Genomic DNA, 25,037 nt, shown 5'->3' on the forward strand with positions numbered 1-25,037 from the left:
CATGGAGGTGCAACTTGGGACTGTATTTCTGTGTCAAGCACTAAATTTTGTATATGCTAAAGTTGAAAAGCCTTTGTACATATGGCTTAAGAAAGATGGTTCAGCCGTGTTATTGATAAAGGAGAGGAGGGCAAAGAAACTGAGGATCGCAACACCCATCGGAGTTTATTCAGACTGCCATGGTGAAAGCCACCTTTAAGAGGAGTGGCCATGGGAAAAGGAAAGAAGGGTTGTACACAAAGAACATGTCAAATATAAGCTACATAAATGTATTGCCTACACATGGGGGTTTTAGGAAGAGAATAATTGTTAAGAGTCAGAATTTTAAAAAATTAATCTTCCTAATAAACTGTCTAGTTGCCTGCCCACCCCATGCCCTCCACGTTCTGACCCTCATTCACATCAGTGAGTCCACTGAGGGTAAATGGTTTTCTCAAGGTCACACATCTACAGAGTGATAGACGGTGAAATAGAGACCGAGCTTTTTGGTACAGAGGTCAATATTCTTGGGAAGCGGACTTGGCCCAGTGGTTAGGGCATCCGTCTACCACATGGGAGGTCCGCGGTTCAAACCCCGGGCCTCCTTGACCCGTGTGGAGCTGGCCCATGCGCAGTGCTGACGCGCACAAGGGGTGCTCCCTGCGTAGGGGAGCCCCATGCGCAAGGAGTGTACCCCATAAGGAGAGCCGCCCAGCATGAAAGAAAGTGCAAGGAATGGTGCTGCACACATGGAGAGCTGACACAACAAGATGATGCAACAAAAAGAACATAGATTCCTGTGCCACTGACAACAGAAGCAGACAAATAAGAACACACAGCAAATGGATACAGAGAACAGACAACTTGGGGGAGGGGGAAGGGGAGAGAAATAAATAAAAAATAAATCTTAAAAAAAAAAAAAGGTCAATATTCTTTCCACTAAATCATGAATCACCTATATTTGCAGAGTTTTAAAATTGAGTGACTCAGAAAATTGGTCTGTCATTCAGTATTTTGTTGGGTATCGTCTATGTGCTAAGTAAGCAGTGTCACTGTGCTAAAGGCTGGGATTACAGTGGTGAATAACAATAATGTGCTTCCTGCCTCCCTTGGGGCTTACCATATGATTCATCAAATCATAATACCAACGCCAGAGAAAGGTTCCTCAGGATGGGAAATTGATGTGGTGTTGAGAAGGTCATGAGTTACTTTAACAAATATTACTTTTGGACATACTGGATTTGATGTCAATTTCATGTCATACAAATTGCCCAGTTCTCCTGACAAACCATACACACATATACATTTACACCTAAGAAAACCTTCCTATGTGCCTTTTCAGGTAAAGGAAAGAGAGGAGAAGAGTAATAAGTGAAGGAAGAAGGTTGATTGTCTATGGTTTAAAAATACCCTTCTTGAGTTTGCAGCAAAGTGACCTCTGGTTTGTGGAGGGTAATAGGAGGCTGTATTACCAGGTCAAATAAAGTTGCAAGTTTTTGACATGAATTTGCATTGTTTTTCTTCTGCAAAATGTCCTTCAGGTTGTGTTATTTTTTAGATTCTTCCATCCTGTGGAAAGAAGTGAGGCTCAAAGGAGGTTTTAGCAGTTTGCCGCAAATACCCTGTAAACTGGCTATTGGCCAGGTTTGCACCTAGAAATAGGCATCATGCCTTTTGACCCACCTTGTGTTATGAATAATAAAAGGAATTAATCTGGACATGCTTTGCATGATTTTCAGTATGAAAATTGATTTCTATAAGTTTGAAATGAATTTGCTCTCCAAATATTTGCACTCCCAAAAATGTTTGGCTGAAAATACTCTGTAATAACTCAAAGGCACAACATTGAGAAATAATAAAATTAAAATCATTTTAGAGAATTTAAAAAGGCACATTTAATAAAAAAGCTGGCTGTGCACCGAAGTGGCCTAACTCTGACTGTGGCCACTTGAATATGCTTCTGTGAGACTTTTCTATCTTTTAAAGAGAATGTCTGTATTTGGGGATAGATTTGGGTACTTAATGCTCACATGATATAATCTACCTTTTTTCTTTTCCTCTCAGTTAAGGAAGAATAAATATCAGGGAAAATTTGAAAACTATAATCTTTCCTAATTTATTAGCAGCAAAAAAATTTTTTAATGCCTTTTACTATTGTGCTTTGAATAGTAAAAATACATAGCCATAAAATCAACTTCCATATGATCATATAGGAGAAGAAACACTTTTATTTATTCTTGGTTTGTAACTTGAATTTAAAACTAAAGAAGAAGGAGGAGGAGGAGAAGGAAGAGGAGAAAAAGAGGAAGAAGATCTTGATGGATTTTTTTCTAAAATCCCTTTTGAAGACTTTGTGGGTTTTTTTGTTAGTTTAGAGAGCATAGGCAGGCACAATTTATTTAGAGTTGTTTACTGTGCTTCTGGTTTTGTCTCTACAGAGATAGACCATTTCTGTTATTTGATTTAGAAGGTTTTCTCATAGTTGGACAGTATATAAATGTAACTAATAATTCCTGTTTATTTTCCTGGGTTGCTCAAGTAAATACCATGAAATGGGTCTGGTTAAACCATGGGAATTCATTTGCCCAAAGTTTTGTGGCTGAAAGAAAGTCCAAACCAAGGTGATACTGTCTTCCCAAAGACTGACATTCTGGGGTTGGCTCCCTGTGATCCTTGTTCCTCTGTCACATGGCCGGGCACATGGCAGCATCTCCTGGCCTCTCCTTTCTCTATGGGGTTCCATTGCCATTCAGTTTCTTGCTCCCTGTAGCTTTCTCTCTGTCTGAACTTCATTCTGCTTATAAAGAACTCTAATAATAGAATTAAGATTCATCCTGATTGGGCTGGACCACACCTTAAGTGAAGAAACCTTATGGGTTCACACACACAGGAATGGCTGAGATTTAAGACCACGTTTTTCTGGGATACATAACAGCTTCAAATCAACACAATTCCCATAATGAAAGAAGTAAACGCATATTAAATGGGATCAGAATCACTCAACCAACACTTACACAGTCATCAATGGAAGATTTTGAAAAACACTGCCTATATTTCTTGATTATTGATATTTATTTATGAGAGTTATTTTCTGTTTACTCATTGTCATTAATCCTGGCAACTTTATGATTTGCAAATTTCCTGAAGAAGGCGATAATGGGAGCAGATATGGCTCAAATGGTTGAGCACCTGCTTCCCACATAGGAGGTCCCAGGTTCAATCCTTGGTGCCTCCTAAAAACAAAAACAAACAATAAACAAATGAAAACAACAACAACAAATGAAATGAAACAACCAACTCAGGGAAGCTGATGTGGCTCAGTGGTTGATCACTTGCTTCTCACATATGAGGTCCTGGGTTTAATCCCCCGCCCCAGTACCTCACACACAAAAAATGAAAGTATAAAAAGATGATGACTTCGGTTAACAAATTGTGGGATTCCTACAGTTTTCTACATTTGCATCACAAACTTGGTATTTTCCTGAAATTGAAGGAGAGAACTTTCCTGAGGGGAAAAAAAAATTCAACAAGCTAACAGAACCATAACCAAATAGTTCATAATCATAAGCATCTGGAGAGTTGCCATCAATAATGGAGTAAATGGGAAACTGAATGGTACAACTTAAAGATGAGAAGTTCAATGCAGATTCCTAGTGAGGGCTTTATTACCTAGGATTTAATTCCCCCCAATTTCAGGGGGAATTAAAATTTCTCCTCATTTCACTCTGTACCCCAGGGTCCTAATCACTAGTGAGAATGGTATACTCCATGGATTTAAAAACATCTCAAAATGAGTTAGCAAGAAATACCCAATGTGTGCTGCTTAAGCATACTTACAGTTCTCTTATGAAGTCATTCGGCAAAGGATTGTTATGCTCTGATTAGCTTATTAGTTCATTCTGGATCTGATATAGAGTTTTGGGGCATTGTCAACTTTCTGGGAATTAGGACAGCAAATGCCTTCGAATTGCCTTTGTTCATTTAACCATGTCTCTGCAGATGTTCACTATTTTAATGTCTCTTATTGGGAAAGCACACTTTTTTGTGCAATCAATTTGAGATGTACAATTTTGAATAAATTGAGAAGTTTATAAGTAGGTTAAAACGCTAAAGACACAAACTTCCTCATGAAATGAGTGCCAACCTGCATATCAATGTATGATTAATTTGGAGCATCAAAAGATCGTTTCTGGCTCCCTAGTTAGTTCACGCAGCGATAATTAAAAAATCTCACATATGCAGTTTATGAAGACAGCCCATAAAAATAGTTAAGCTTGTACTTAGGTTATTTACAAGTGATCATAAATTTCTTTTGTGTGTAAGAATGGAAATATGAGAGAGCTGTTGCTTTAACGTTTAAATTATTTAAATAATTATGTGGAAACTTTAGTGGTGTTTTCAAGATATGCAATGCAAAATTCAACTCTCATTTTCTCTGCCCGCCCCCCCCCCCCCGCCTGTTGTTTAATATGAAGAAGTTAGTGAGGTGACAAGACGGTGCAGTGAAAGTGAGTAGCTTTCCTAATCAGATGCAAGGCTGCAGTCCTACATAGCTCCCAGAGGGTGCCTTTCTTGCCAGAGGCTATTAATGGCCTCCCTGGAGCTGTGTATCCACAACATGGGTGGCCATATACAGCCACCCTGAGGGGACTAATTCTAGAAACCTGATCAAAGAGCACTGGGCAAACTTCTTGGTTTTCTCTGACACTTTCTTATCTGTAAAATGGAGATGATTTTGACTACCACATACGGTTCTTTTTTTTTTTTTTTTTAATTATTTATAGGTACCAGAGGCTGAGAATTGAACCCAGGACCTTGTATGTGGGAAGACAGTGCTCAACCACTGAGCCACTTCAGCTTCCCTGAGTTAGTTTTTTATCACTTGTTTTGCTTTTGTTTGCTTTTGTTTTTAGGACGCTCCAGGAACTAAACCTGGGACCTCCCATGTGGGATGCAAGCGCTCAACTGCTTGAGCCACATCTGCTCCTCCCACATTCGGTTCTTTGGCAAATTAAATGGGGTTTTACTAGGGTTTATTCCTATAACAACACTTAATGTATCCCCAAGCACACAGTAGGTGCTTAGTAACTGTTAGCCCTGAAAGTGGGCTGATGAGATAGAATTCAACAAGTGGATAAGAAAAGGGGAAAAAAGATGTTTCTACTTATAGGTCTAAAATTTAAAAGAAAAGGAAAATGAAATCAGTCTGGAAAGTTGGCCGAAGCATTTGTGTGGAACTGAGGTTTGCTCCATGTACTAAGCAGACATGAGGGGAGTGGAGGCCTGGTGAGGGCAGTCGAGACAGAATGGAGATAGGAATATTAGTTAGAAGTTTGAAACCTTCTAATATCCAGAAATGCTTATGTGTCATGACATACAGTAAAGCTAAATCAGAGGGTTTGTTGTGCTTTTCATTCTAATTTATAAATTCTTCCAAAGTGAATACATTTTCCTATGTATTTATGTCCCAAGCCATTTTGACCTGGATGCTCTAGAAAAGGCCTTTTAATATTTAACAGTACACACACATACACACACAAGCACATTTATACATATTCCCTGAAAATTCTGGATACTTAATTTTAAAATGTGAATTTCTAGCATATAAATTTTAGACTTTTACAAATAAGTATAAAGCAGTCATTAGAAACTAATTGTTATCTTGAAAAAGAAATTACTTAATAACAAAGAAAAACATAGAAGAGTGTTTGTATAATTCAAAATAATAAAGATGTAAGTATAATGGCCATTACTGCAGCTATCAAGCATCAATAATTTGTCGAGAATCCAGCCTAAAATGCAATGAAGTATTATAAGATTTGTGATTACAGAGTGTAAAATACAGATGCTACAATATTTAGATGTCTGTTAGCATTTACCTTTTTTCCCTACACAGCACATTTCAACTATATGAAAATTTTATGTGCTATATAAAAGCAGAGAAAAATTAATTTATTCATAAAATAACTAGTGGTGAATTGATATTGTTTTCATCAATGTAGTATTTGATTCTCTTTGACCAGATGAGCTAGGCAAGAAACTATGATTTTCAGTTTTTATATAGCTGAAGGTCAAAAATAATACTGGTAGAATTTAGTTGTTTTCTCCGTGGCATTCAGAGCAGCACTCTTAGGATGGGAAATCTGTCCACTGGAGAAATGCTTTTGCTTTGGGGATTCCAATGTTAAGGGCAGTGGCTTTGAATGCTTTGCAGAGAAGGTCCATCCTATATTTTGAAGGCAAGGTATTTGGGGTATAACACCTGATTTTTGTTTTATTTTCTTTTTAGGATTCAGGACAACTAAGTTTTTACTTTTTAAATTTATGTTTATTGTGGTAAGATATACATAACAGTCATTTTAACCTTTTTTTTTTCAGTATAAGTTCTGTGACATTAAGTACACTGACAGTGTTGTAAAACTTTTATCAATACCTATTTTTAGAACATTTTTATCAACCCAAACAGAAACCCCTACCCATTAAGCAACCCCCCACCACTCCCTCCTTCCCCAGCCCCTGGTAATCTCTAATCTACTTTGTCTATGCAAATTTACATATTCCAGTTTTGTCATATAAGTGGAATCATGCATTATTTGTTATTTTGCATCTGAATTATAGAATGGATAAATAAAATATATATACATACACATACAACAGAATATTATTCAGCCATAAAAAGAAAGGAAGAGCTGATATAAGCTACAACATTGGTGAAACTTTAAACATCTTGTTGAATGAAATGAGCCAATACCTGTTTTAAAAAATATGTATTTTGCAGGTTATCAAATATCAGTGTCTTTTAAAATCCTTTTATTATTTATCTATCATTACTTTGTAAATATGATTTTAATGTCTTGATACTCTTAAATAAACTAAGCACCAAATTTGTCTACTTTTCAAGTTTAATTTTCTGTTCCCTTTTTCAGAAAGCTTATTCATAATTTCCTATTACATCAAGTATGTATTTTTTTTTTCAGAAAAAAATAGGAAATAATGAATGAATTTTAAATTTGCAAACTAGAAACCTAGAAGTCATTCTTGGACATCTCCACCTCCATCTTTTCCATGTCCAATAAATCACCCATTTAATTTACTTTATCTTCTAAATGTCTCTTAAAGCTGTCTGATTCTTTCCATTACTACTTCTATAAATGCTGCCCGGACTCCTGCCTAGACTGATGGAAAAGCCTCTTGCTATTCTTCCTGCACCTACATTTGCCCAATCAAATACATTTTTTAAAAAAAAATTTATTTATTCTCCCCCCCCCTCCCCCTTGTGGCTTGTTTTTTTGGCTGTCTGTTCTCTGTGTCCATTCACTACGCATTTTTTTTCTGTGTCTGTTTGTCTCCCTTTGTTGCGCCATCTTGCTGCGTCAGCTCTCCATGTCGCACAGGCTGTGAGTTCTCCACTAAACACAGACCAGCCTGCCTTCACAAGAAGGCCCTGGGAAGCGAACCCAGGACCTCCCATATGGTAGATGGGAGCCCAACTGACTGAGCTACATTTGTTTCCCTCAAATCTATTTTTAACAAAGCATCTGGAGTGCTGTTTCAAAATGTAAATCTGACTATGTTCTATTTTTATTTTTTCAAGAGATTCCCACTGATTTTTTGATAAAGACCAACATGCATAGCATGGTCTGTGAGTCACTGTATTGACTCTGAGACAGCCGACATTCAGCTGCATCTCTTCCACTTTCCCCAGGCTCTCCATAGTTCACTGTCCACGTCCAGATCCATGCTAAACCCATATTTGGAATCAGGAACTTTCCCCATGGCAGCAGGCTTTAGGCCAAGGCTTCCTGATGTCTTCCATGTGCACTGATAATTTTAAGGGAATCAGTTGCAGGGTCCACAATTACCATATGGATTTTTCCTACAAACGATCTACCTCAAGAACCTGTGTTGAAGTGAGGCATCCCACTGCTTCACCTCTACTTCCACTTTCACAATCACTCTTCTTCTGCATTGTGAAACAAAACACAACAAGATGTACCTCTCATTCATCCTGAGTTTCACTGTGGAACATTGCCTCAGGTATTAAAATAGCTGGAACACCAAAGAGGGGCAATTCAGACTATCAGTGTCAGTGAAGTCATCTTTAATCAAGGTGCCTTTTTATCTTTGTTCCTTTTGCTACACATTTCTGTTAAGGGAAAGTGGGGCATTTGGTCCTGGATTGTTCTGCATTCAGATACTTCGTGGAGTGGGACAGCAGAAGTGGCAGATTTTTAACCACCTTGCCTCTTTTATCCCTCAACAGTTATCAAAGAAGCATTGCTCCTGAGGATAGTTCTCAAGAAAGCAAAGCAAAGCGAGAGTTGGTCAGAAATATTGAAGACTCCAGAACTTATTTCATACAGATGACAAACTAAGGGAACTCCATACTTTATCTGTCTAATTTCTTTCCACCTCTCTTGTCTTTCTACCTATCTTAGAATTAAAACATTCAACAGTCTAGAAGATTTCAATTTGTTCTGCAGTACATTCTCTCTACATTTTTTACCAATCTCGTGAATGAGAAAGAGCCAGGGAGTTACTTTCATTCCTCTGTCTTGGTCTGTGTCTCAGTTACCTATTTTGCATTATTTCTAGAAGCAGGAGTTGAGAAATTAAGTACTTTTAACAGACAATTATTTCATATTTGAATAGAAAGAACATATTGGGAGTAAGTTAAGTTTTGAACATTTAGGATTGTGGTAGAAAAAATTTTATTCATTTTTGTCAAAAGCTAATGGATAATATATACCTGTATTATTTTAGTTGGCTGCAAGAATGTACTTACCACCTATTATACCTCAAACTCTCTGCCAGTCATCAATCTACTTTCAAAATGTTCAGGAGCATCAGGAATTCTATCAGCTTCAACTTCTTTTGAAGCGTTTCTCAGCCTCCCCTGCCTGGTACTCAGCTCTCACCCTGAGCTTCATTCTTACTGTCGTCATAGAAATTTCTGCCCCTTCCCTCTTGGTTGGATTTGCTAGTCCTGTATCCCTTGTGTTCCTCTTTCATGGTAAACTGTCTTGCTGAATGGAGCCTGTCCTCCAGGAGCTTCCTGGGACTGATTTGGAGGTAAATATTTTTGAGGCATTGACTGGAAATACCTTTATCTTTACTCTATCTCCACACTTCATTGAGAGTTTGGTTGATGTAGAAGGCTCAGTAATGGCTTCCAAAGATAGCAAGCCCTAATGCCTGCCTGTGCTGGAAACCTCTCTGTTTCTTAAGTGATGCCATCCTTTCTTTCTTTCTTCTCTCTTTCTGGAATGCCAGCTAGCCTAATATTAATATTAGACTTTTCTGACTGATCATTCTGATCTTTTCATATTCTTATCTCTTTCCTTTTTTTTCTCTTTTATGTTTTTGCTCTATTTCCTGAGAAATCTCAGTCCATTCCCGGAATAGGAGTGGCAGCTTGTTTTCTTTTAAATTCTCTTCTGTTTGCATGGTCTATTGCTGCCACATTGCTTTTATTCAATTGGTTCATTTTAATCTTTACCTTTACTATCAGAGGTTTCTCACCTGTTTTGTAATCCTTGATTATCTGATCATATTTAAGGAGGGGGGCTGTAAGAAGCTTTCAGCAAGTGTGTGGACTGGTTGATCATGGATTTCACTGCAGGAAAGCTGGTGTGGCTGCCTTGTTGGGGAACCTCTTACATCCTTCTCTTTAGCCTTTTCTCTTGAGCTGGTCAGATTCCCCAAAGAAGAGCCTTCCTGTCGCCTGCCTGCAGGATAAATGTTTGGCTGCCGGTATTCCAGAAGCTGTTGAGGGAAGGGAAAAGCTAGAGGGGGAAAGCCTTCAGTAAGAATGGATACATTTAATCTCCATTTTTAGAACTGTCCCTTCACATGTTTGGTGACCCGAGTCCAAAAACTGTTTAAAGCCAAAATAAACTTCCAGCGTTCTGCTGGGATAGGGATGAGGGTAATGTGGAGGAGAGGGTCTACTTACGTAGTTTTCAACCAATTCTCCTTTTTTAAATTCTCTCCCATTCCCCTTCACATCCAGAAGAGTACCCAGTGCCACTAATTCCTGAGACTTTAGAGAGAGTGCCATTTAAAACATGGCTTTAGTTTTTGGCTTTCCAGCTTAGCATTCAGTTTTATTATTAATTTATTTTTTATTTCTTATTTTCATTTCCTGTCCTCATTCTTCTGCTTTCTTGATTAAAGAATTGCATTGACATTCCTTCTCGCTCATCCTCCCCATCCTTGTAAAATTAAACAGGTAATAAATCTCTGTATGGCATGTTATTGGAGTTTTAGGAGATAGTAAAATTATACATGTGTGTATGCAACCTCCCATCTTTATTTGAAACTCAGCTTGCCTTAATTATTGTTTGTGTCATTTTCCAGGGAACAATTTTATATGTGTGCATTTGAATCTATCCATTTTTTTCAGTATGCTTTGTGATTTTTTTTTTTTTTGAGAAGACAGTCTTTGTTCCCTAAGTTAAAAATTGTCTACTTTTCCCCATTAAATCTTTACTTCTTCTGGAACTTTTTTGTGCAATAGTGATAGAGATCCACTTTTATTATTTTCAAAATGTCTCAACTCTATTGAATAGCTAATCATTTCCCAACTGATTTATAATGCCATTTTTATCTTCAGAAATTTTTAATATAGTACATAGATCCATTTCGGCGCTTTCTGTTTAACTTTCTATTCTTCTTCCAAAATCAGACTGTTTTAAATTATTATGGTCTTTTGATGTACTTTGATATTAGGAAGGTCAAGTTCTCCACAGTTTTCTTTTTCAGAAATTTCTGGCTGATCTTGCCCATTTCCAGGTAGTAGTATAGTTATATAGTTTCATTACTAAAAAAAAGTCTGACACTGAATTTGATTGAAATGATAGTTCTAAGCAAGGAAACCCCACAAAAAATATTGGTTTTTTTTCCTCTTTATTATACTTCCGTGTCTTGCTTTGATTTTCTAAGACCGTCTACATATGTTTTTTTAAGCATAGTTTATGCTTTTATTGCTATTGTGAACATGCTAAAAATAATAGAATGGGTGGAGCTAGAATCATGATTTGTATTTTCTGCAAAGCCTGGCCTCTTTCTAATGTACTTCTCAGCATCCCTGTGCCAAAGGTTCTCAAACTCAGCTGCATATAAAAATCATCTGGGATGCTTTTTAAAATATCCTTATGCCCCCACATTCTGATTTGATCAGTCTGGTTTGGTACTGAGTATATTTTTAAAGCTCCCCATGAAGAGTCCAATAGTAGGACAAGTTTGAGAACCACTGCTCCATTCCCTTGCTACTCTAAGGGTGGACCAAGCACCAGCAAAATCAGCATCACCTGTGGGCTGTTCAGACACGCAGACTCTCAACCCCAACTCCAGATTTACGGAATAAAAACCTGAAAGTAAACAAAATTCCCCAGGTGATTCATATGCACCTTTAAGTTTGAGACACACTACCTGATACAATACTATCTGTAAATATGGTTCCCAAATTTCACTGAACATTAAACTCAGTTGGGGAGCCTTAGACTAATTGAATCAGTATCTCCTGGGTGGGGCCCAGACATAGGTAGGTTTTAAACATTCTCCAGGTTATTCTAATGTGCAGCCTGGTTATACCCATTGAGCTATGTTTTAAGGCTACCAGATTTGATGCTTCTCCTATTTAATAAAAATGACATATATGTGACTCTTGACTAAGCACCATCAATCATTTAAAAAGATAGTTCTTGTGATCTTAATCCGGTGTTAAATTATTTGTGAACAACATATCTTTGAAAAATGAAAAAGGAATAGCTTTATCTAGCATACATACCCAGAGTAGGATTGCTTTACTTCTAAGAAACACAAGGAAATTGAGATTATCTAGGTTACATGTGACACATATGAAAATGGTTAACACTTTTCCATTTGAAGCTCAACTGATGCTTGTGGAGATGATTTGCATTTTGAAGGTGTCTAAGGCCACCTTGTGGACCCATGTGGCCTTCAAAAGGACATCTCAGTTTGAGAACCCCTATACTAGATTACAGATTTTTACAAGCAAGAATACTTATTTGATTGCTCTATTTTAATTCATCGAATGGCATTATTAATTGAGCCAGATAGACGAGCCACTTATATTAATCAGTTGTTCACATTTATAAAAATAAATATTATCCTGATCGAGCCCTTCTTTACAAATAGTGGTTAAATGATACCTGGCATTTCCTTTGTGTGCAATTTCTTTCTAAGAGGTGGGGGAAGCCGATTTGCATTTTTGATGGATCTGTATTACCTACAAATTGATGTCCACAGATTTCCTGCTTTATTAATTGTTGCAGCAATTTAGCCAGCAATGATTTATATGAAATATTCCCTCTTGTTGCAGGCTCCTAGAGTCAGCTAATTGATTGCTGTATGAATTATACATCCTAAACCACATGCAAAGGTGCATGAAAGATGCAGCCAAGGTCATTTTCCACCAGAAACTACAGTGACTAAATGCCTTTTAAGACAGGATTTTATTACTTTAATTTTGCTGCTTTCTTCATGTATACATCAAGTCCAGAGTAATGAGCAAACTCTAAGGCTGCACCTTTAATTTATGAGCAGATGCTGGCACCCAAAGTTCAATGTTCTGCAGCCAGACAAGGATTGTAATTGAATTAATTTAGTAGAGCCGAGCGAGGCAAGAACTAGAAATGGAGTACAGGTGCTTTTCATCTGGTTCCAAAATATGCCGAATCCCATCAAATTTACCTATAGTTTATTAACTCTCACAAGGCACTGCTCCAAAAATGAGCATTTAAAATAGATGAAGGTTACATTGGGACTAAATATGGAGTACTCGGTATTTCAGCAGATAATGAAGAAAAACTTTAAGAAGTTACACTCAGTTATCACTTATTCATACTAACAGACGGGAATGCTTTATATGGTCTCAAGGATATATAAAGAAGGGGAATGTGTGCAATGCAAGGAACTTGGAGTAGTGAAAAGGTCTCAGTCTTTGGCGTCTCAGTGAAGTAGTTTAAATCATAGCTTAGCCATTGATTAGTTGTGTGAGTTCAAGCAATTTAATTAACCTTCTGGACCTCAGTTTCCAAAAATGGGCATAGTAATTATTTCCTTTCATGGTTATTGTAAAGACACATGTAACCATGAAAGGAAATGAATCCAATAACTTAACCTTAGACAGTACTTTGATGCTTGTTGTTGGGGTCCCAGCTGGGCCCCTCAGTCAGAGTGAGAGTTAGGGCTAAGAAGAAGGCACGTGGAGCTGCAGGGAGTTTATGCATATTGAGTTTATTCTATGCTCTTTTACAACTTTCTCTGCCTTCTCTCTCCTGTGCCTTTAAGTTTCCTTTGCTCTCAGCTTCTCTGTTTACTTGGGAGCTGCTTTTATGTTACTACTATCAGAATATATGATTGGCTCTTACAGTGGCATACCTATCATGTTACATATACTGATTAGCTGGCACATAGGTAATTTGGAATCAAGTCCACCCCGGAAGCTGAGTGCAGGTATGCCATATCACTGCATTCCAGATATAGCAAAGAAGTATCCAGGATGCCTAGGCCATTTAACTACTGGGCTCCAGCACCCCCATATTCAACCCCTTAAACGGCTGGTGTCTTAGGGGCTCGTTGCCACAGGGCTGCACCGTGGGCCCAAAGGACTCTGCAACAATAGAAGGCACAACAAAAGACAACTAAGAAAATTACAAAACCAGTGCCGATTAACACAACCCATTTCCCAATGGATCTTAGATTTTCCCACCAATACCCAGTTTGACTATTGACTACAGTATGATTACAAAGAAATCAGAGGGTCCATCCTGCTATTCTTTGGGAATCATTGCCACATTAATCAATACACTGGGGCACTGTTTCCCTTAATGTTACATGTTCAGCTGGAAGAACTAGCCCCCCTCCCGCCATTATAGATAGCATAACTCATTGGGGGGCAGATATTGTCCATATCTCTGTGGAGTAGTGCTTCTACTCATTTTCATGTTGTCTTCCATTTTGTTGTAAATTTGTCAGATGTCTGAAGCCATGTCCAATTAGCCTTGGTGGCCGGGGCGATGGTCCACGGAAGGCCTTCTGCTCCTTTTGCTGGCAGGCTAGTACATACCCAGCACTGGGTTATGTGGTGAACACGGGTAAAGGTATGAGCCTGCAACAGTACAGTGTTGGCTGCTGTCTACATGGGCAGAAAGACAGTGGGGCCAAAGATACCATGAGATGTAAATCACATCCCTCAGGCAATATACCTGTGACCTGTTCATCTTGGGACAGAATGGTGGCAGGCACTGTTGGCCACTGTGGTCTGGAATACCATACCTTGTCTATCCACACTAAATTTGACCGCAAAGGGGATAGCTCCACTGGGAGCAATGGTATAGGCCACATTTGCAAGACAAAAGTTGCCCACAGAAAGGTTCCCCCTGAGTTTTCAGGCAGTACAACTCGTACTTCAGAGGGCCATTTACAAACCCATGGTGTCACGTCAATCCCCTCTTCATGCCGTCTCCATATGGTAACAGGAAGGCTCTCCAAGTGGGGACTGCAGTTACGACAGTCCATGGCCATGTCCACACAACTGTTTTTCCTGACCCCGTGGCAGTGGGGGCAGGCAATACCAAAGTTCCATCTAAAACTTTAGGAAATGCAAGAGATTCTAAGGTATTCATTATTACATGTAAGGGTAAAGCACATCCCCGTACAACCAAGTCTAGGGGTGACTGCCCATTTTGCTGTGGCTGCTCATTTAGAAGGCATACTGCCTGTGGCAGGCAGGTAGCCCACCCCTGAAAGGTCAGCTTCTTTGGAGATGTTATGCGTAATTTGTCCTTTAATAAACCATTATATCGTTCAATCATGCCTGCAACCTGTGGCTGATATGGCACATGTAAGTGCCAAATATTGTCTTCATTTTTTGCCCAGGTTTGCACTTTGGAACCTGTGAGATGGGTGCCTCTGTCACTCCATACTTCAAGGGAATGCCCAAACTGGGCACTTAAAATATTCAATGCCACAGTGGTACTCTTTTGGGTAGCTATTTGGAATGGAAGGGCAAAAACTAAACCTGTATTAGTATCCACAGCTGTGAAAAGGAACTTATATCCTTGATCAGAGGGCAGGGGTCTACTATAATCTACCTGCCAAACATGTAGGCATCTATCTCCTCACTTTATGACCCCTTCTTTCATGGGCACCTAACGTCTATGCGGATATTGTTTAGCACATAGCTTACAGGCTGTTACCATGTTCATTAGCATTTGCAGTCATTAATGGATACCATATCGCCTGGCTATCTGCAGGAGGATTTGAGCCCCCACGTGTCCTATATGCCTATGTAACCAGGTGGCCCGTCCATCCGTCAGATGGTACAAAGCTCTTACTTGTGCTAGACTGTCTGCAGTGTCATTTCCTGGGCTTATGAGAGGTTTATGCCCTACAACATGATAAAGAGTTATGCTGCATTCTTGTCCTTTGGACCACAAGTCCTTCCACAAATTTTGTCCCCAGAGAGGTCTTTTACTAATCATCAATTCTTGCTGCTCCCACTGGGCAACCATAAAGCTAGTCCTTTGTACACAGCCCAACTATCTCTATATATGGTAAGGGGACTGGGTTTATGTATTAGAACTAGCCACACAGCTCTCAGTTCGGTCACTGTCTGCTTTGACCAAATCTTATTTCAAACTAGATACCTTCTGTGTCTACTCAGGTACCTACAGTGGTCCAAGACATCACCTTGCCTTTGCTGGACCCATCTGTATACCAGGCATCAGCTGGTGTAGTGCCCATTCCATCCTTGTACAGGCTAGGCTCTAAAGCCTGGGGACCAGGAAGCCCTCTGGCCTTGGGGTCAACTTGACCCTCTCCTAGTGCTAATACTTTCTGCAACTGTGCAGACAGGGGCTAGTACTCAGCATTGCCTACTGTTCCAGATATGTGACCCACTTGGCCAATGTAGGCATCTGAGCCACGCCAGTTCTGGAGGCATTCAACCATGAATGTACTCATCCTGCCACAGGGAGGGGGGTTCACACTAGGACTCATTGTGTCCCTTAAGCACATCACATGCCTGAAGGGTGGCATACACTGCCACTAACTGTAGCTCAATGAGAGAACAGCAGGGTTCTGTCCTTTACCATAGTTGGGACCAGAGTCCTTATGGGCACCACATGTTTTCCATATGTTTGCCAGAGGCCCCAGACATATCCAGCATCATGACAAGTGACATCAAGTTGGAAAGTCAGGGAATGATCAATAACTTGCAAGGCCTAAATCTGACCAACTGCCTGCTTGGAAGCCTGAAAACCATGTTCATGGGTATCAGTCCAATCCCAAACCCTTCCCTTCTTCTGGAGGGCATAAATGTGGCAGAGTGTCTGTGCCAAACGAGGTATGAACACCCTCCCATATCCTAATAGGTCAGTAAATGCCTGTAACTGTTTTACAGTAGTAGGTTGGAGCTACGCTTGTACCTTATCCATGCCTGCCTCAGGGATAACTTTTGTCTTACCACACCAAACAACTGCCAAGAATTTGACAGATACTTCAGGCTCTTGGACCTTTGCTTCATTGACTGCTCAACCCCATGTTGTCAGCCTATCTCATAGGTCCTTGGCTACTGCTTCTAAATCTGAAAGAGAATCAGAGGTTAGCACGACATCATCAATATAATGAAATAGATGAACAGAGGATTTATGCATCCAAGTAGAGAGATCCTGCACAATCAAACCATGGCAGATGGTTGGGCATGAATATACCCTTGAGGAAGCTCAAAAAGGTCTACTGGCATCCTTCCCACATAAAGGCAAATTGTTCTTGAGTCTCTGGTGTGATACCTACAGAGAAAAAAGCATTAGTCAAATCTACCACATAATGATATTGTCCCAACACATGTGATAGCTGATCCATGATCTCAGGTACTGATGGGACTGCTGCGTGTAAAGGTGGAGGCACTTATTCAGTTCACAGTAATGTACCATCATGTGCCACATTCCATCGGGCTTCTGGACAGGCCACATGAGGGACTATGTGTGGTCTTCAGGCCTCCAACCTCCTTAATTGAGTTTCTTGGCCCATTTGTCAATTTTCATAGTCATTATCCTCTGGTTCTGCCCATAAAACATCTTGTAAATGGAGAGGATGTCCCTTTAGTAGGGGCTTTTCCCTGGCAACTTTGTGTACTGCTGTTCTGGCATCAGCTCCTTCCAGAAAGCTAGTAGCACTTCATTAGGTTGTTGCTTTACCTTATCTGGATTCACACTGGCAACAATGAGGTCTGCCCACATTTGTGGTTGAGACATTTTCAGTGGCTTTAAGGACACGCTCCCCCGGGGCCTGCATTGGGCTGGTCCCTACTCCCCCCATACAGCCCCCTCATACTGCGCCAGAAGGGGGAGGGACCTTTTGGACTCCACAGTCCTGCTTTATCCACATATGGGGCTAAGAAGGCTGCTAAGGAACCAAAAATACTTAGTGGAGCTGTAGCAAGAATCATGTCCTTCACACAGCTGGACAAGAGTTTGCTGTCAGGCCCATATAATTTGCCTGGAACATAATTTGGTACATTCCCATCTCATGCACAGTCTGAACCAGGCCCATATGAGTGGTCCATTTACTAACAGGCTCTGGGAGCTCCCCAGCATTGTGCCATATCACCCGACACAGAGTCTTGGGGGTGGTGTGAGGACCCCGCCTGGGGCTCATCGCGAGTACTTAGAGCACCATCAGCCTCTCTGAGACCCATTTCTTCCTCCAACGGCCTCCCGTCCTTCTGCCACCCCGTAAGTCTCTGAACGCAGGCTTGCGCAGCTAAAATTTCTTCTGTCTTGTTCCCACAGCATAGTCAGGAACAACCAGGGCACTTTCTCAGCCCAATTCTTCTGGGAAAGGGTTAACACAGTTCCCAAAGATTCCAGTGCCTTTGCAATAAACTCCAGAGTGGGATGAACCATATGCCAGCTCTCTGGAGGGGCCCATTACAGGACAATCACTGCCGCTGGATACCAAAGACCCGAAGGGGGCCACAGCCCACCCCCATCATGCACTGCTGGGTCCACTGGGACTGAAGATCCACTCACCGTGCTCAGAACGCTCTGCCGCCTCTGCCAAATGTTCAGGTCTGAGCTGTGCCCCTCAGTCAGAGCAGGAGAGTCAGGGCCATTAGCAAAGAAGAAAGCATGTGGAACCTTGGGGAGTTTATGCATATTGAGTTTATTCTATGTTCTTTTCCATCTTTCTCTGCTTTCTCCTGTTCCTTTAAGCATCCTTTGTTCTTGCTCACCACTCCTCTGTTTACATGAGAGCTGCTTTTATGTTACTACTCTTAGAACATATGATTGGCTCTTACAGTGGCTTACCTATTATGTTACATATACTGATTAGCTGCACATGGGTCATTTGGCATCAAGTCCACCCCAGAAGCTGAGTGCAGTTATGCTGTGTCGCTGCATTCTGGATATAGCAAAGAAGTATCCAGGATGCTTAGGCCATTTAACCACTGGGCTCCAGCATCCTTACACTTATATAATAAATGGCTCATACTACCTGATAAAGCATTCCTCGGTTAATAAGTTGCATGTGTAGTTTATAAAGAAACCCTCCAATTTTCTATTGACCATGACCCCCAATGGCCATGAGGCCATATTATTGTATGTCCTCAAAATGAATGTCTTCTAATATGAACATAGACCCAGAAAACATTTGTCAGGCATTACAAAAATATAAAATACATGTTTCAGGACAAACTACAGATACCCAAGGCATGCTAAATCACACTTGGGCTGTGCTAGATAATATACGTGGTGTGATTTCATAGTCAGGTCTGCAGATACCTCACAAGAGAGGAATCCATCACAAATCCTTCAAACCAGTGCTTCATGGCTTACTGCACATAGCAATCCAATCATCTGGGGATCTTGTTAAAATGCTGATTCTGGTTTAGTAGGTCTGGGGTGGGGCCAAAGATTCTGAATTTTTAACAAGCTTTTAACAATATGATGGACCTGATAAGGTCCATGGACCACATTTCAAGTTGCAAGTTTCAGTGCTTTTCAAACCTGGGTGCACCTGAGATTTGCCTGGAGCTCTTTTTTAATATACCCTTAAAAAATGTACCTTTTAAAAATACCTTGTTAATAAACTTTTAAAATACTGGTGCCTGTGCCCATCTTCAAATCTCTAGGGTTGAAGCCCTGGCACAGTATTTTTAAGAGCTCCCTGAATCATCTTTATATATATGGCCATGGGTGAGAACTGGTGTTTTAGATGTAAAGGCAAGTGCTTCCATTACCTAGTATCAGGTGATTTTTTTAAAAAGCACACATGGTGGTTTAGCCCCAGCTATAAAACACAGAGCCTGGGACCCCTGCCTCAAGAAGTGACTGTACAAGTAGCAGGACTCATACAAAGTCCCTAGGGCCTGGTGGAAGCTTCTGTAGGCATTCTATGTCACTATTAGGAAGAGAGCTGTCATGATAACCTCTCACAAGGCCTAGGACACAGGTCGGCACCTCATCCCTTTCTTGTGAACAGTGTTTACCCAACTGGTGATTCTGGAGCTGCGCTTTGAATACATGGCCAAATTCTCTAACAATCCACGTGGCAGTGAAGGACTAAATACTGAATATTCACAGAGTCAAAAAATGCACACATTGTCAAGGAAGGTTTGTTATTATTGAAGAAATCAATTCTTCTCACAACTACCAATGATACCATGCCAGTAAAATTAGTACTGATAATAAGTGGTCTAAAAATGAACTCCCATTTTTCCATGTTCCTATAGTAGGCTGCACTTCCTGTTTGTTAAATTCACAAATTGTAATTTTTTGTCCAATATCTGTTTTCTCTTTTTCAGGGGTGCCTTCAGCCTTGACCCATGTGGAGCTGGCCCATGCGCAGTGATGATGTGTGCAAGGAGTGCTCTGCCATGCAGGGGTGTCCCCCACTTAGGGGAGCCCCACGCACAAGGAGTGCGCCCCATAAGGAGAGCCGCCTAGCGCGAAAAAAAGTTCAGCCTGCCCAAGAATGGCGCCGCCCACACGGAAAGCTGACACAAGATGATGCAACAAAAAGAAACACAGATTCCCGTGCCACTGACAACAAAAGCTGACACAGAACATGCAGCAAATAGACACAGCAAACAGACAACTGGGGTGGGGGTGGGGAGGGGAGAGAAATAAATAAATAAATCTTAAAAACAAACAAACAAACAAACAAACAAAAACATTGTTGGGCTCTGCCCCAAGAGTTTCTAATTCTGTAGGGCTAGGATAGTGGGATAATTTGCATTTTTAACAAGTACCCAGGAGATGCTCTTAGCTGGTCCAACTTATTATATCATGATCATGATGACAGGAGAAGTAGTCCTGTGTGTTTACCAGTCAGTCACTAGTTCCTAGTACTCAGCCAGCATGAATAAATATCTGCTGAATTAAAAAGTGATGGCTAAACCCTATCCCGTAAAAACATGTATGGAACATTGAAACTTTCAACCAGTCTGTCAAGGATAATGCTTGTCAACGAACCTTGAAAAATAATATTGATTCAGGATTCTCTGCTACTGTAGATGCTAGGATATCTAAGGGCACATCCTATGGAAAGTTTCCCCCCCCTAAGCCACTACTTAGATTTACTTGGTTACCTTCAAGATGCCTTGAAATAGCAGAAGCAACAGAAGTTTCTCCTTTAGGGCCATCTGCTTTCAATTTTTCAGCTGAACCTACTGACGACTCACCAGGTGCCACAAGGAGAAGGAAACCAAAAGTATTATGTATCATCACAGCAGATAATTTTGTTATTGCCAATATACTATAGGGGTTATTCAATATAGGCACTCCCTTACATACTCAAAATATTAATGTATTTTTGTTCAGTATTGATGTTTTCATAATTTTTTTGAATTCTTGTTCCTTAGTATGTGTTCACACTAATGTTTTAAGACATATTTTCTGACAGCTTTTGAAGCAGTAAAGAGCTGGTATGGTTTCACTGGCTTCTGACTTTCTGGGCCACACGTAGATAACCCTCTCGGTTTTAAAATTAACTATCATTTTAAATACTGGCTTTTGTGGAGGGTCCCTGATAAGAAGGTTTGGTGTTTGCCCTCTAAGAGCTCAGTACAAACTTGGAAAAAACAATATATGAATGCAAGCGCTACAGAAAACTTACAAACTTGATACAGTCTACTTATCCAGAGCCTGTGTTTGAATGCTCTGTAAAGAAACCATGAAGCACACACACTTATTCTGGATAATGGAAAATGGACCCAGAATCTTCACAGAACTTTCAACAGCAACAGTCCTGATCATTTGGTTTTAATTTATGGTTTTAGAATAATTTTTAGATTTCAGGGTTTCTTTTGCCTCTTGGTAAGCAGGCTTACTTTTAAATACTCTTTGTCAGAGATAGTAGCTCTTTTGGGGTCTTAGAGTTAATAGCAGAGTAGTAACAAATTCCTTATGTAAATTTGTACTTACAGAAAATAACCTAATGAACTTGCACAGATAAATGGGAAAGGGTCAGAAAACATCATGTTGTATCAATAGACTGAAGAGTGTGTAGATACAGAGAATGAGTTCCATCCTTTACAGTTGAAAGTTCTAGAATGATTATATTCTATTTTCATCCATGTATTTCCCTCCTGATTAAGTGTCTTTGACCTCCTGAAGTCCTGAAGTGCCCAAGCAAATGCAAATGACCCTGGTTTTTGAATGTGAAATAATGAGAATTATTTACTGTTCATTCTGATTCTGCTATTCTTTCTATACCTTTGGAAGCGTCCTAGGACAAATGATTCTCTAAAAGTATGTACTCTATTTCTACAGCATCTACAGGCAACAACGCACATCTGTGTGTGTGTGTTGTACGTGTGCTTCATACATTCCTTATCCTAGATTTAGTTATTAAGCTTTTGCAAAAAGAAATATTTCATTTTGTGAAGCAATATGATATATGCTGGGGGTCTGTAAAATAAAAGGAAAATCATTTGTGGAGTACAGTGAACCCACGATTTGTGAATTAAGAAGCAGGTGACTTTTAGTCTAGCCCTCCATTAACTTGGAGGAAGTGTTCTTGGATATTACAGACTTGCTAACCCTCTGCCAGAAGAAAGCCCATAGAATAGGCCTAGGAACACAGAAGAGTGACCCATGTTGCATAGCCTAGCTTCAGGTTAGAGCTTGCCCCACTGAGTGGAAGGTCCTGGGAGAAACAGATTTGGGCTCAATATATGAAAGAATTGTCTAAAAATATTATTGCTTTCATGCCAATAGTTATTCTAAGTGCGTCTATTCATTATTAACTCCACGTGTTTATATCAATTAACTAATCTACATAGAAACCCACTCAATATACATCACAAAGTTGAAGTACAGAGAGATGATGAAATGTGCCCAACTTTAAGCCAGGAGACAGCAGAAATGGAGCTTGAACTACAAAGTCTCACTCTTATAGACTACAGGCTGGAACATGATGTGACACCTCTTTAGTGCCTTGACATGTAATGGCATTCCTTATGAGCAAGTGATTTTTATATTATTGAACTTGTTTAAATGAAAAATAACTAGTCTACATAAGGTATATGGCAGAGATTTCTGTCTTAGATTGTAAGTTTTATCAGAAGACCATTCCTGTCACTTTCAACTCTAAGAATCTATACTCAAATAATATGGATGATAGTTTTTCTTCATCCATTGAACTGTTGTAATTATAGTTTTGCTCCTTACAAATCAAGTTTTAACCTGTTGCTGGGATCCATATTTACAAAGACTATACACTGATTCTATAATGTGCAACATGATTATGGCAGCTTTGATCTTTACAATGCCTTCAGTCAGTACAAATTATATATACTCAGCAGAGAAACAGTCTTAGGGAAATCTGAAATTATATTTATAACTAAATTACTTCATGCAATAGAGTCTGGTGCTGTCAACATGATTTGACCAACAATGGGGCAATTTAAAAAAGTGTAAGTGAAATAGACTCACCAATTAGATACAGCACTTTATAAATGTGGATAACTGATCCTGAGGAACCAGTATGTATCTGGAGAGTTCAGTAATCACTTTAAAAAGTAATCAAGCCATGTAATTTCATCTGGGTTTTTATATCACAAGGAAAATTGCCTGAATCAAGAGAAAGAACATAGAGATTTCAATTTGTCTTTGATAATACTTAAGTTGGTTACCATGTTACTATAAATATCATACCATTTTCTACAGCCTGTTGATTATCCTTATTTTGAAATGTAATCCTGCGTTAGGTAACAGAAATATGAATAACTTATAGTTTTTCTTTTAATATAATGCAATTTAGGAAAATAATTGCAAATAAGATGGGGAAGTTAGAATTATTTGATGTTCTAAATTAAGAGTATGGAAGGAGATGATGAGAGTCTGGATGGTCTTTTGTTAGTAACTTTCATTATTACTTGAGAAAGCAATCCATAATTCCAACCACAGTGACATTCATTCTGGAAGAAATGCTATACCAGTGCAAACTAATTAAAACTGAAACTCTTCCTGGGAAAGCAGGAAGCTTTAGTGAATATTTGATAAAGTGTCAAGGAGTGCTAGTAAGGTGTCTTGGGGATAATTCTGTTAGCTACAGAGTGAATTAGGGGGAAGCATATTTTCAATCCAAATGATTCACTAAAGTTTCCTTAGAATTCAACTTATAAAACCTCTCGCTTTTCATCCCTTTACATTTACCTTCACTAAACTGGGAGCAACAACACCATTGCCTTACTCAGGGTTCAGGTTTATATGTTGCTACCACCTGCCTCTGAGAGAACTGAATATCAAAACAGGGTTCCTGAGAGAATCCATAGGGACCCATTAGAAAATCCTTAAGCAGTGCTACATGCCAGTGATTATCTTGAAATCAGATTTACTTAAGACTTCTTTGAGTCCCTAAAGATCAACTTAAAAACTGGCAAAATCAATTTAAGCAAATAATGTAATAGTTATTTTTAGGCTTTTAATCATCTTTAAGTAGTATTTTACATTTTAAGAAAGATGCCAAGTGGTCAGATAAAAAGAGTAAATGACATTTAACAGTTGAAAATTTGCAAATTTAGATGCATAAAAATTAGGAAAAATAAATTATAAACAGAGATGAACATGTCTTCCAAAATAAGTAGCTATTGATTTTAAGCAATTTTTCCTAAGTATAAGCTATGGAATACCAGTCCTTGAAGATGCTCTATGTAAAAAGAAATTTTGTGGCAAAATAAGTTTAAGAACACAATAAAATATACCTTTCTCATCTATATAAACATGCAGGTTAGACAAATTTCAGAGATATCTTACAAAAATAATGTTTACTACAGAATTTGCCAAATTCAATTGGCCACAGACCATTCCTTTTTTCATTCTACCACACATCTATTGTCATTCTGTAAAACAAAATTAGGGAGATTTTTGGTTAAAATATTTAATCATTTCTATCAGTTGTTAATACTTTATTGATGAGTAGGCTGTCCTGTTTGACATTTATACGTTGCATTAGAGAATTAGAACATGTCAATTTTAGTTTCTAGAAACAATGTTAGACTAGATTATTTGAATAATTCCTCTTTCAAAAAGTAACTAAAGCACCTGAATAAAATATTTTTTAAAACCTAAGAAGAGAAATAAAGAAACATTAAAACTGATATTTTTCTAATGTTTTTCTCCTGCCCATAAGTTGCGGCGCTAAAAGCAAACTTTACCCATAATAGACTGTCGTTCCAAAGAGTTACTCATAGTGAAGTTCAGCTAGAAGTAGCTCAGGGTTCTTGTGGAATTGCAATCTGAATCTAGTGTCCTGCATAAGTTAAAGAACCTAAGCCTTGAAGGTAGTTAAAAGAGTCTCTAATTAGTGTAATCATAAGAGGCTAAGGAATCAAATGTTCTGTCTCTCTGGAGCAAGGTATCTGAAGGTACTGATTATTATTACTTTTTTTCTATTTAAAATTATTTTATTTTATTTTTAAAGAAGCTTTAGATTATATAAATGTTACATAAAAAAAAATAAGGGATTCCCATATGCCCCACTCCCTCCCCCTTGCACCTTTCCCATATCAACAACATCCC

General features: G+C 39.1%; 1 long non-coding RNA gene across 1 annotated transcript in view; it reads left to right on the plus strand.

Moving 5' to 3' along the window:
* Nucleotides 1–24,616, plus strand: part of LOC139439325 (uncharacterized) — a 250,684-nt gene extending 226,068 nt beyond the window's left edge. Inside the window, exon 4 of the long non-coding RNA XR_011649284.1 lies at nucleotides 19,817–24,616. This is a non-coding gene — a long non-coding RNA (uncharacterized lncRNA). The remainder of the gene's footprint in view (nucleotides 1–19,816) is intronic.
* The last annotated feature ends 421 nt before the right edge of the window (nucleotides 24,617–25,037 follow it).

Source organism: Dasypus novemcinctus, chromosome 7 (assembly GCF_030445035.2).
Source record: "Dasypus novemcinctus isolate mDasNov1 chromosome 7, mDasNov1.1.hap2, whole genome shotgun sequence".
Taxonomy (NCBI): Eukaryota; Metazoa; Chordata; class Mammalia; order Cingulata; family Dasypodidae; genus Dasypus; species Dasypus novemcinctus.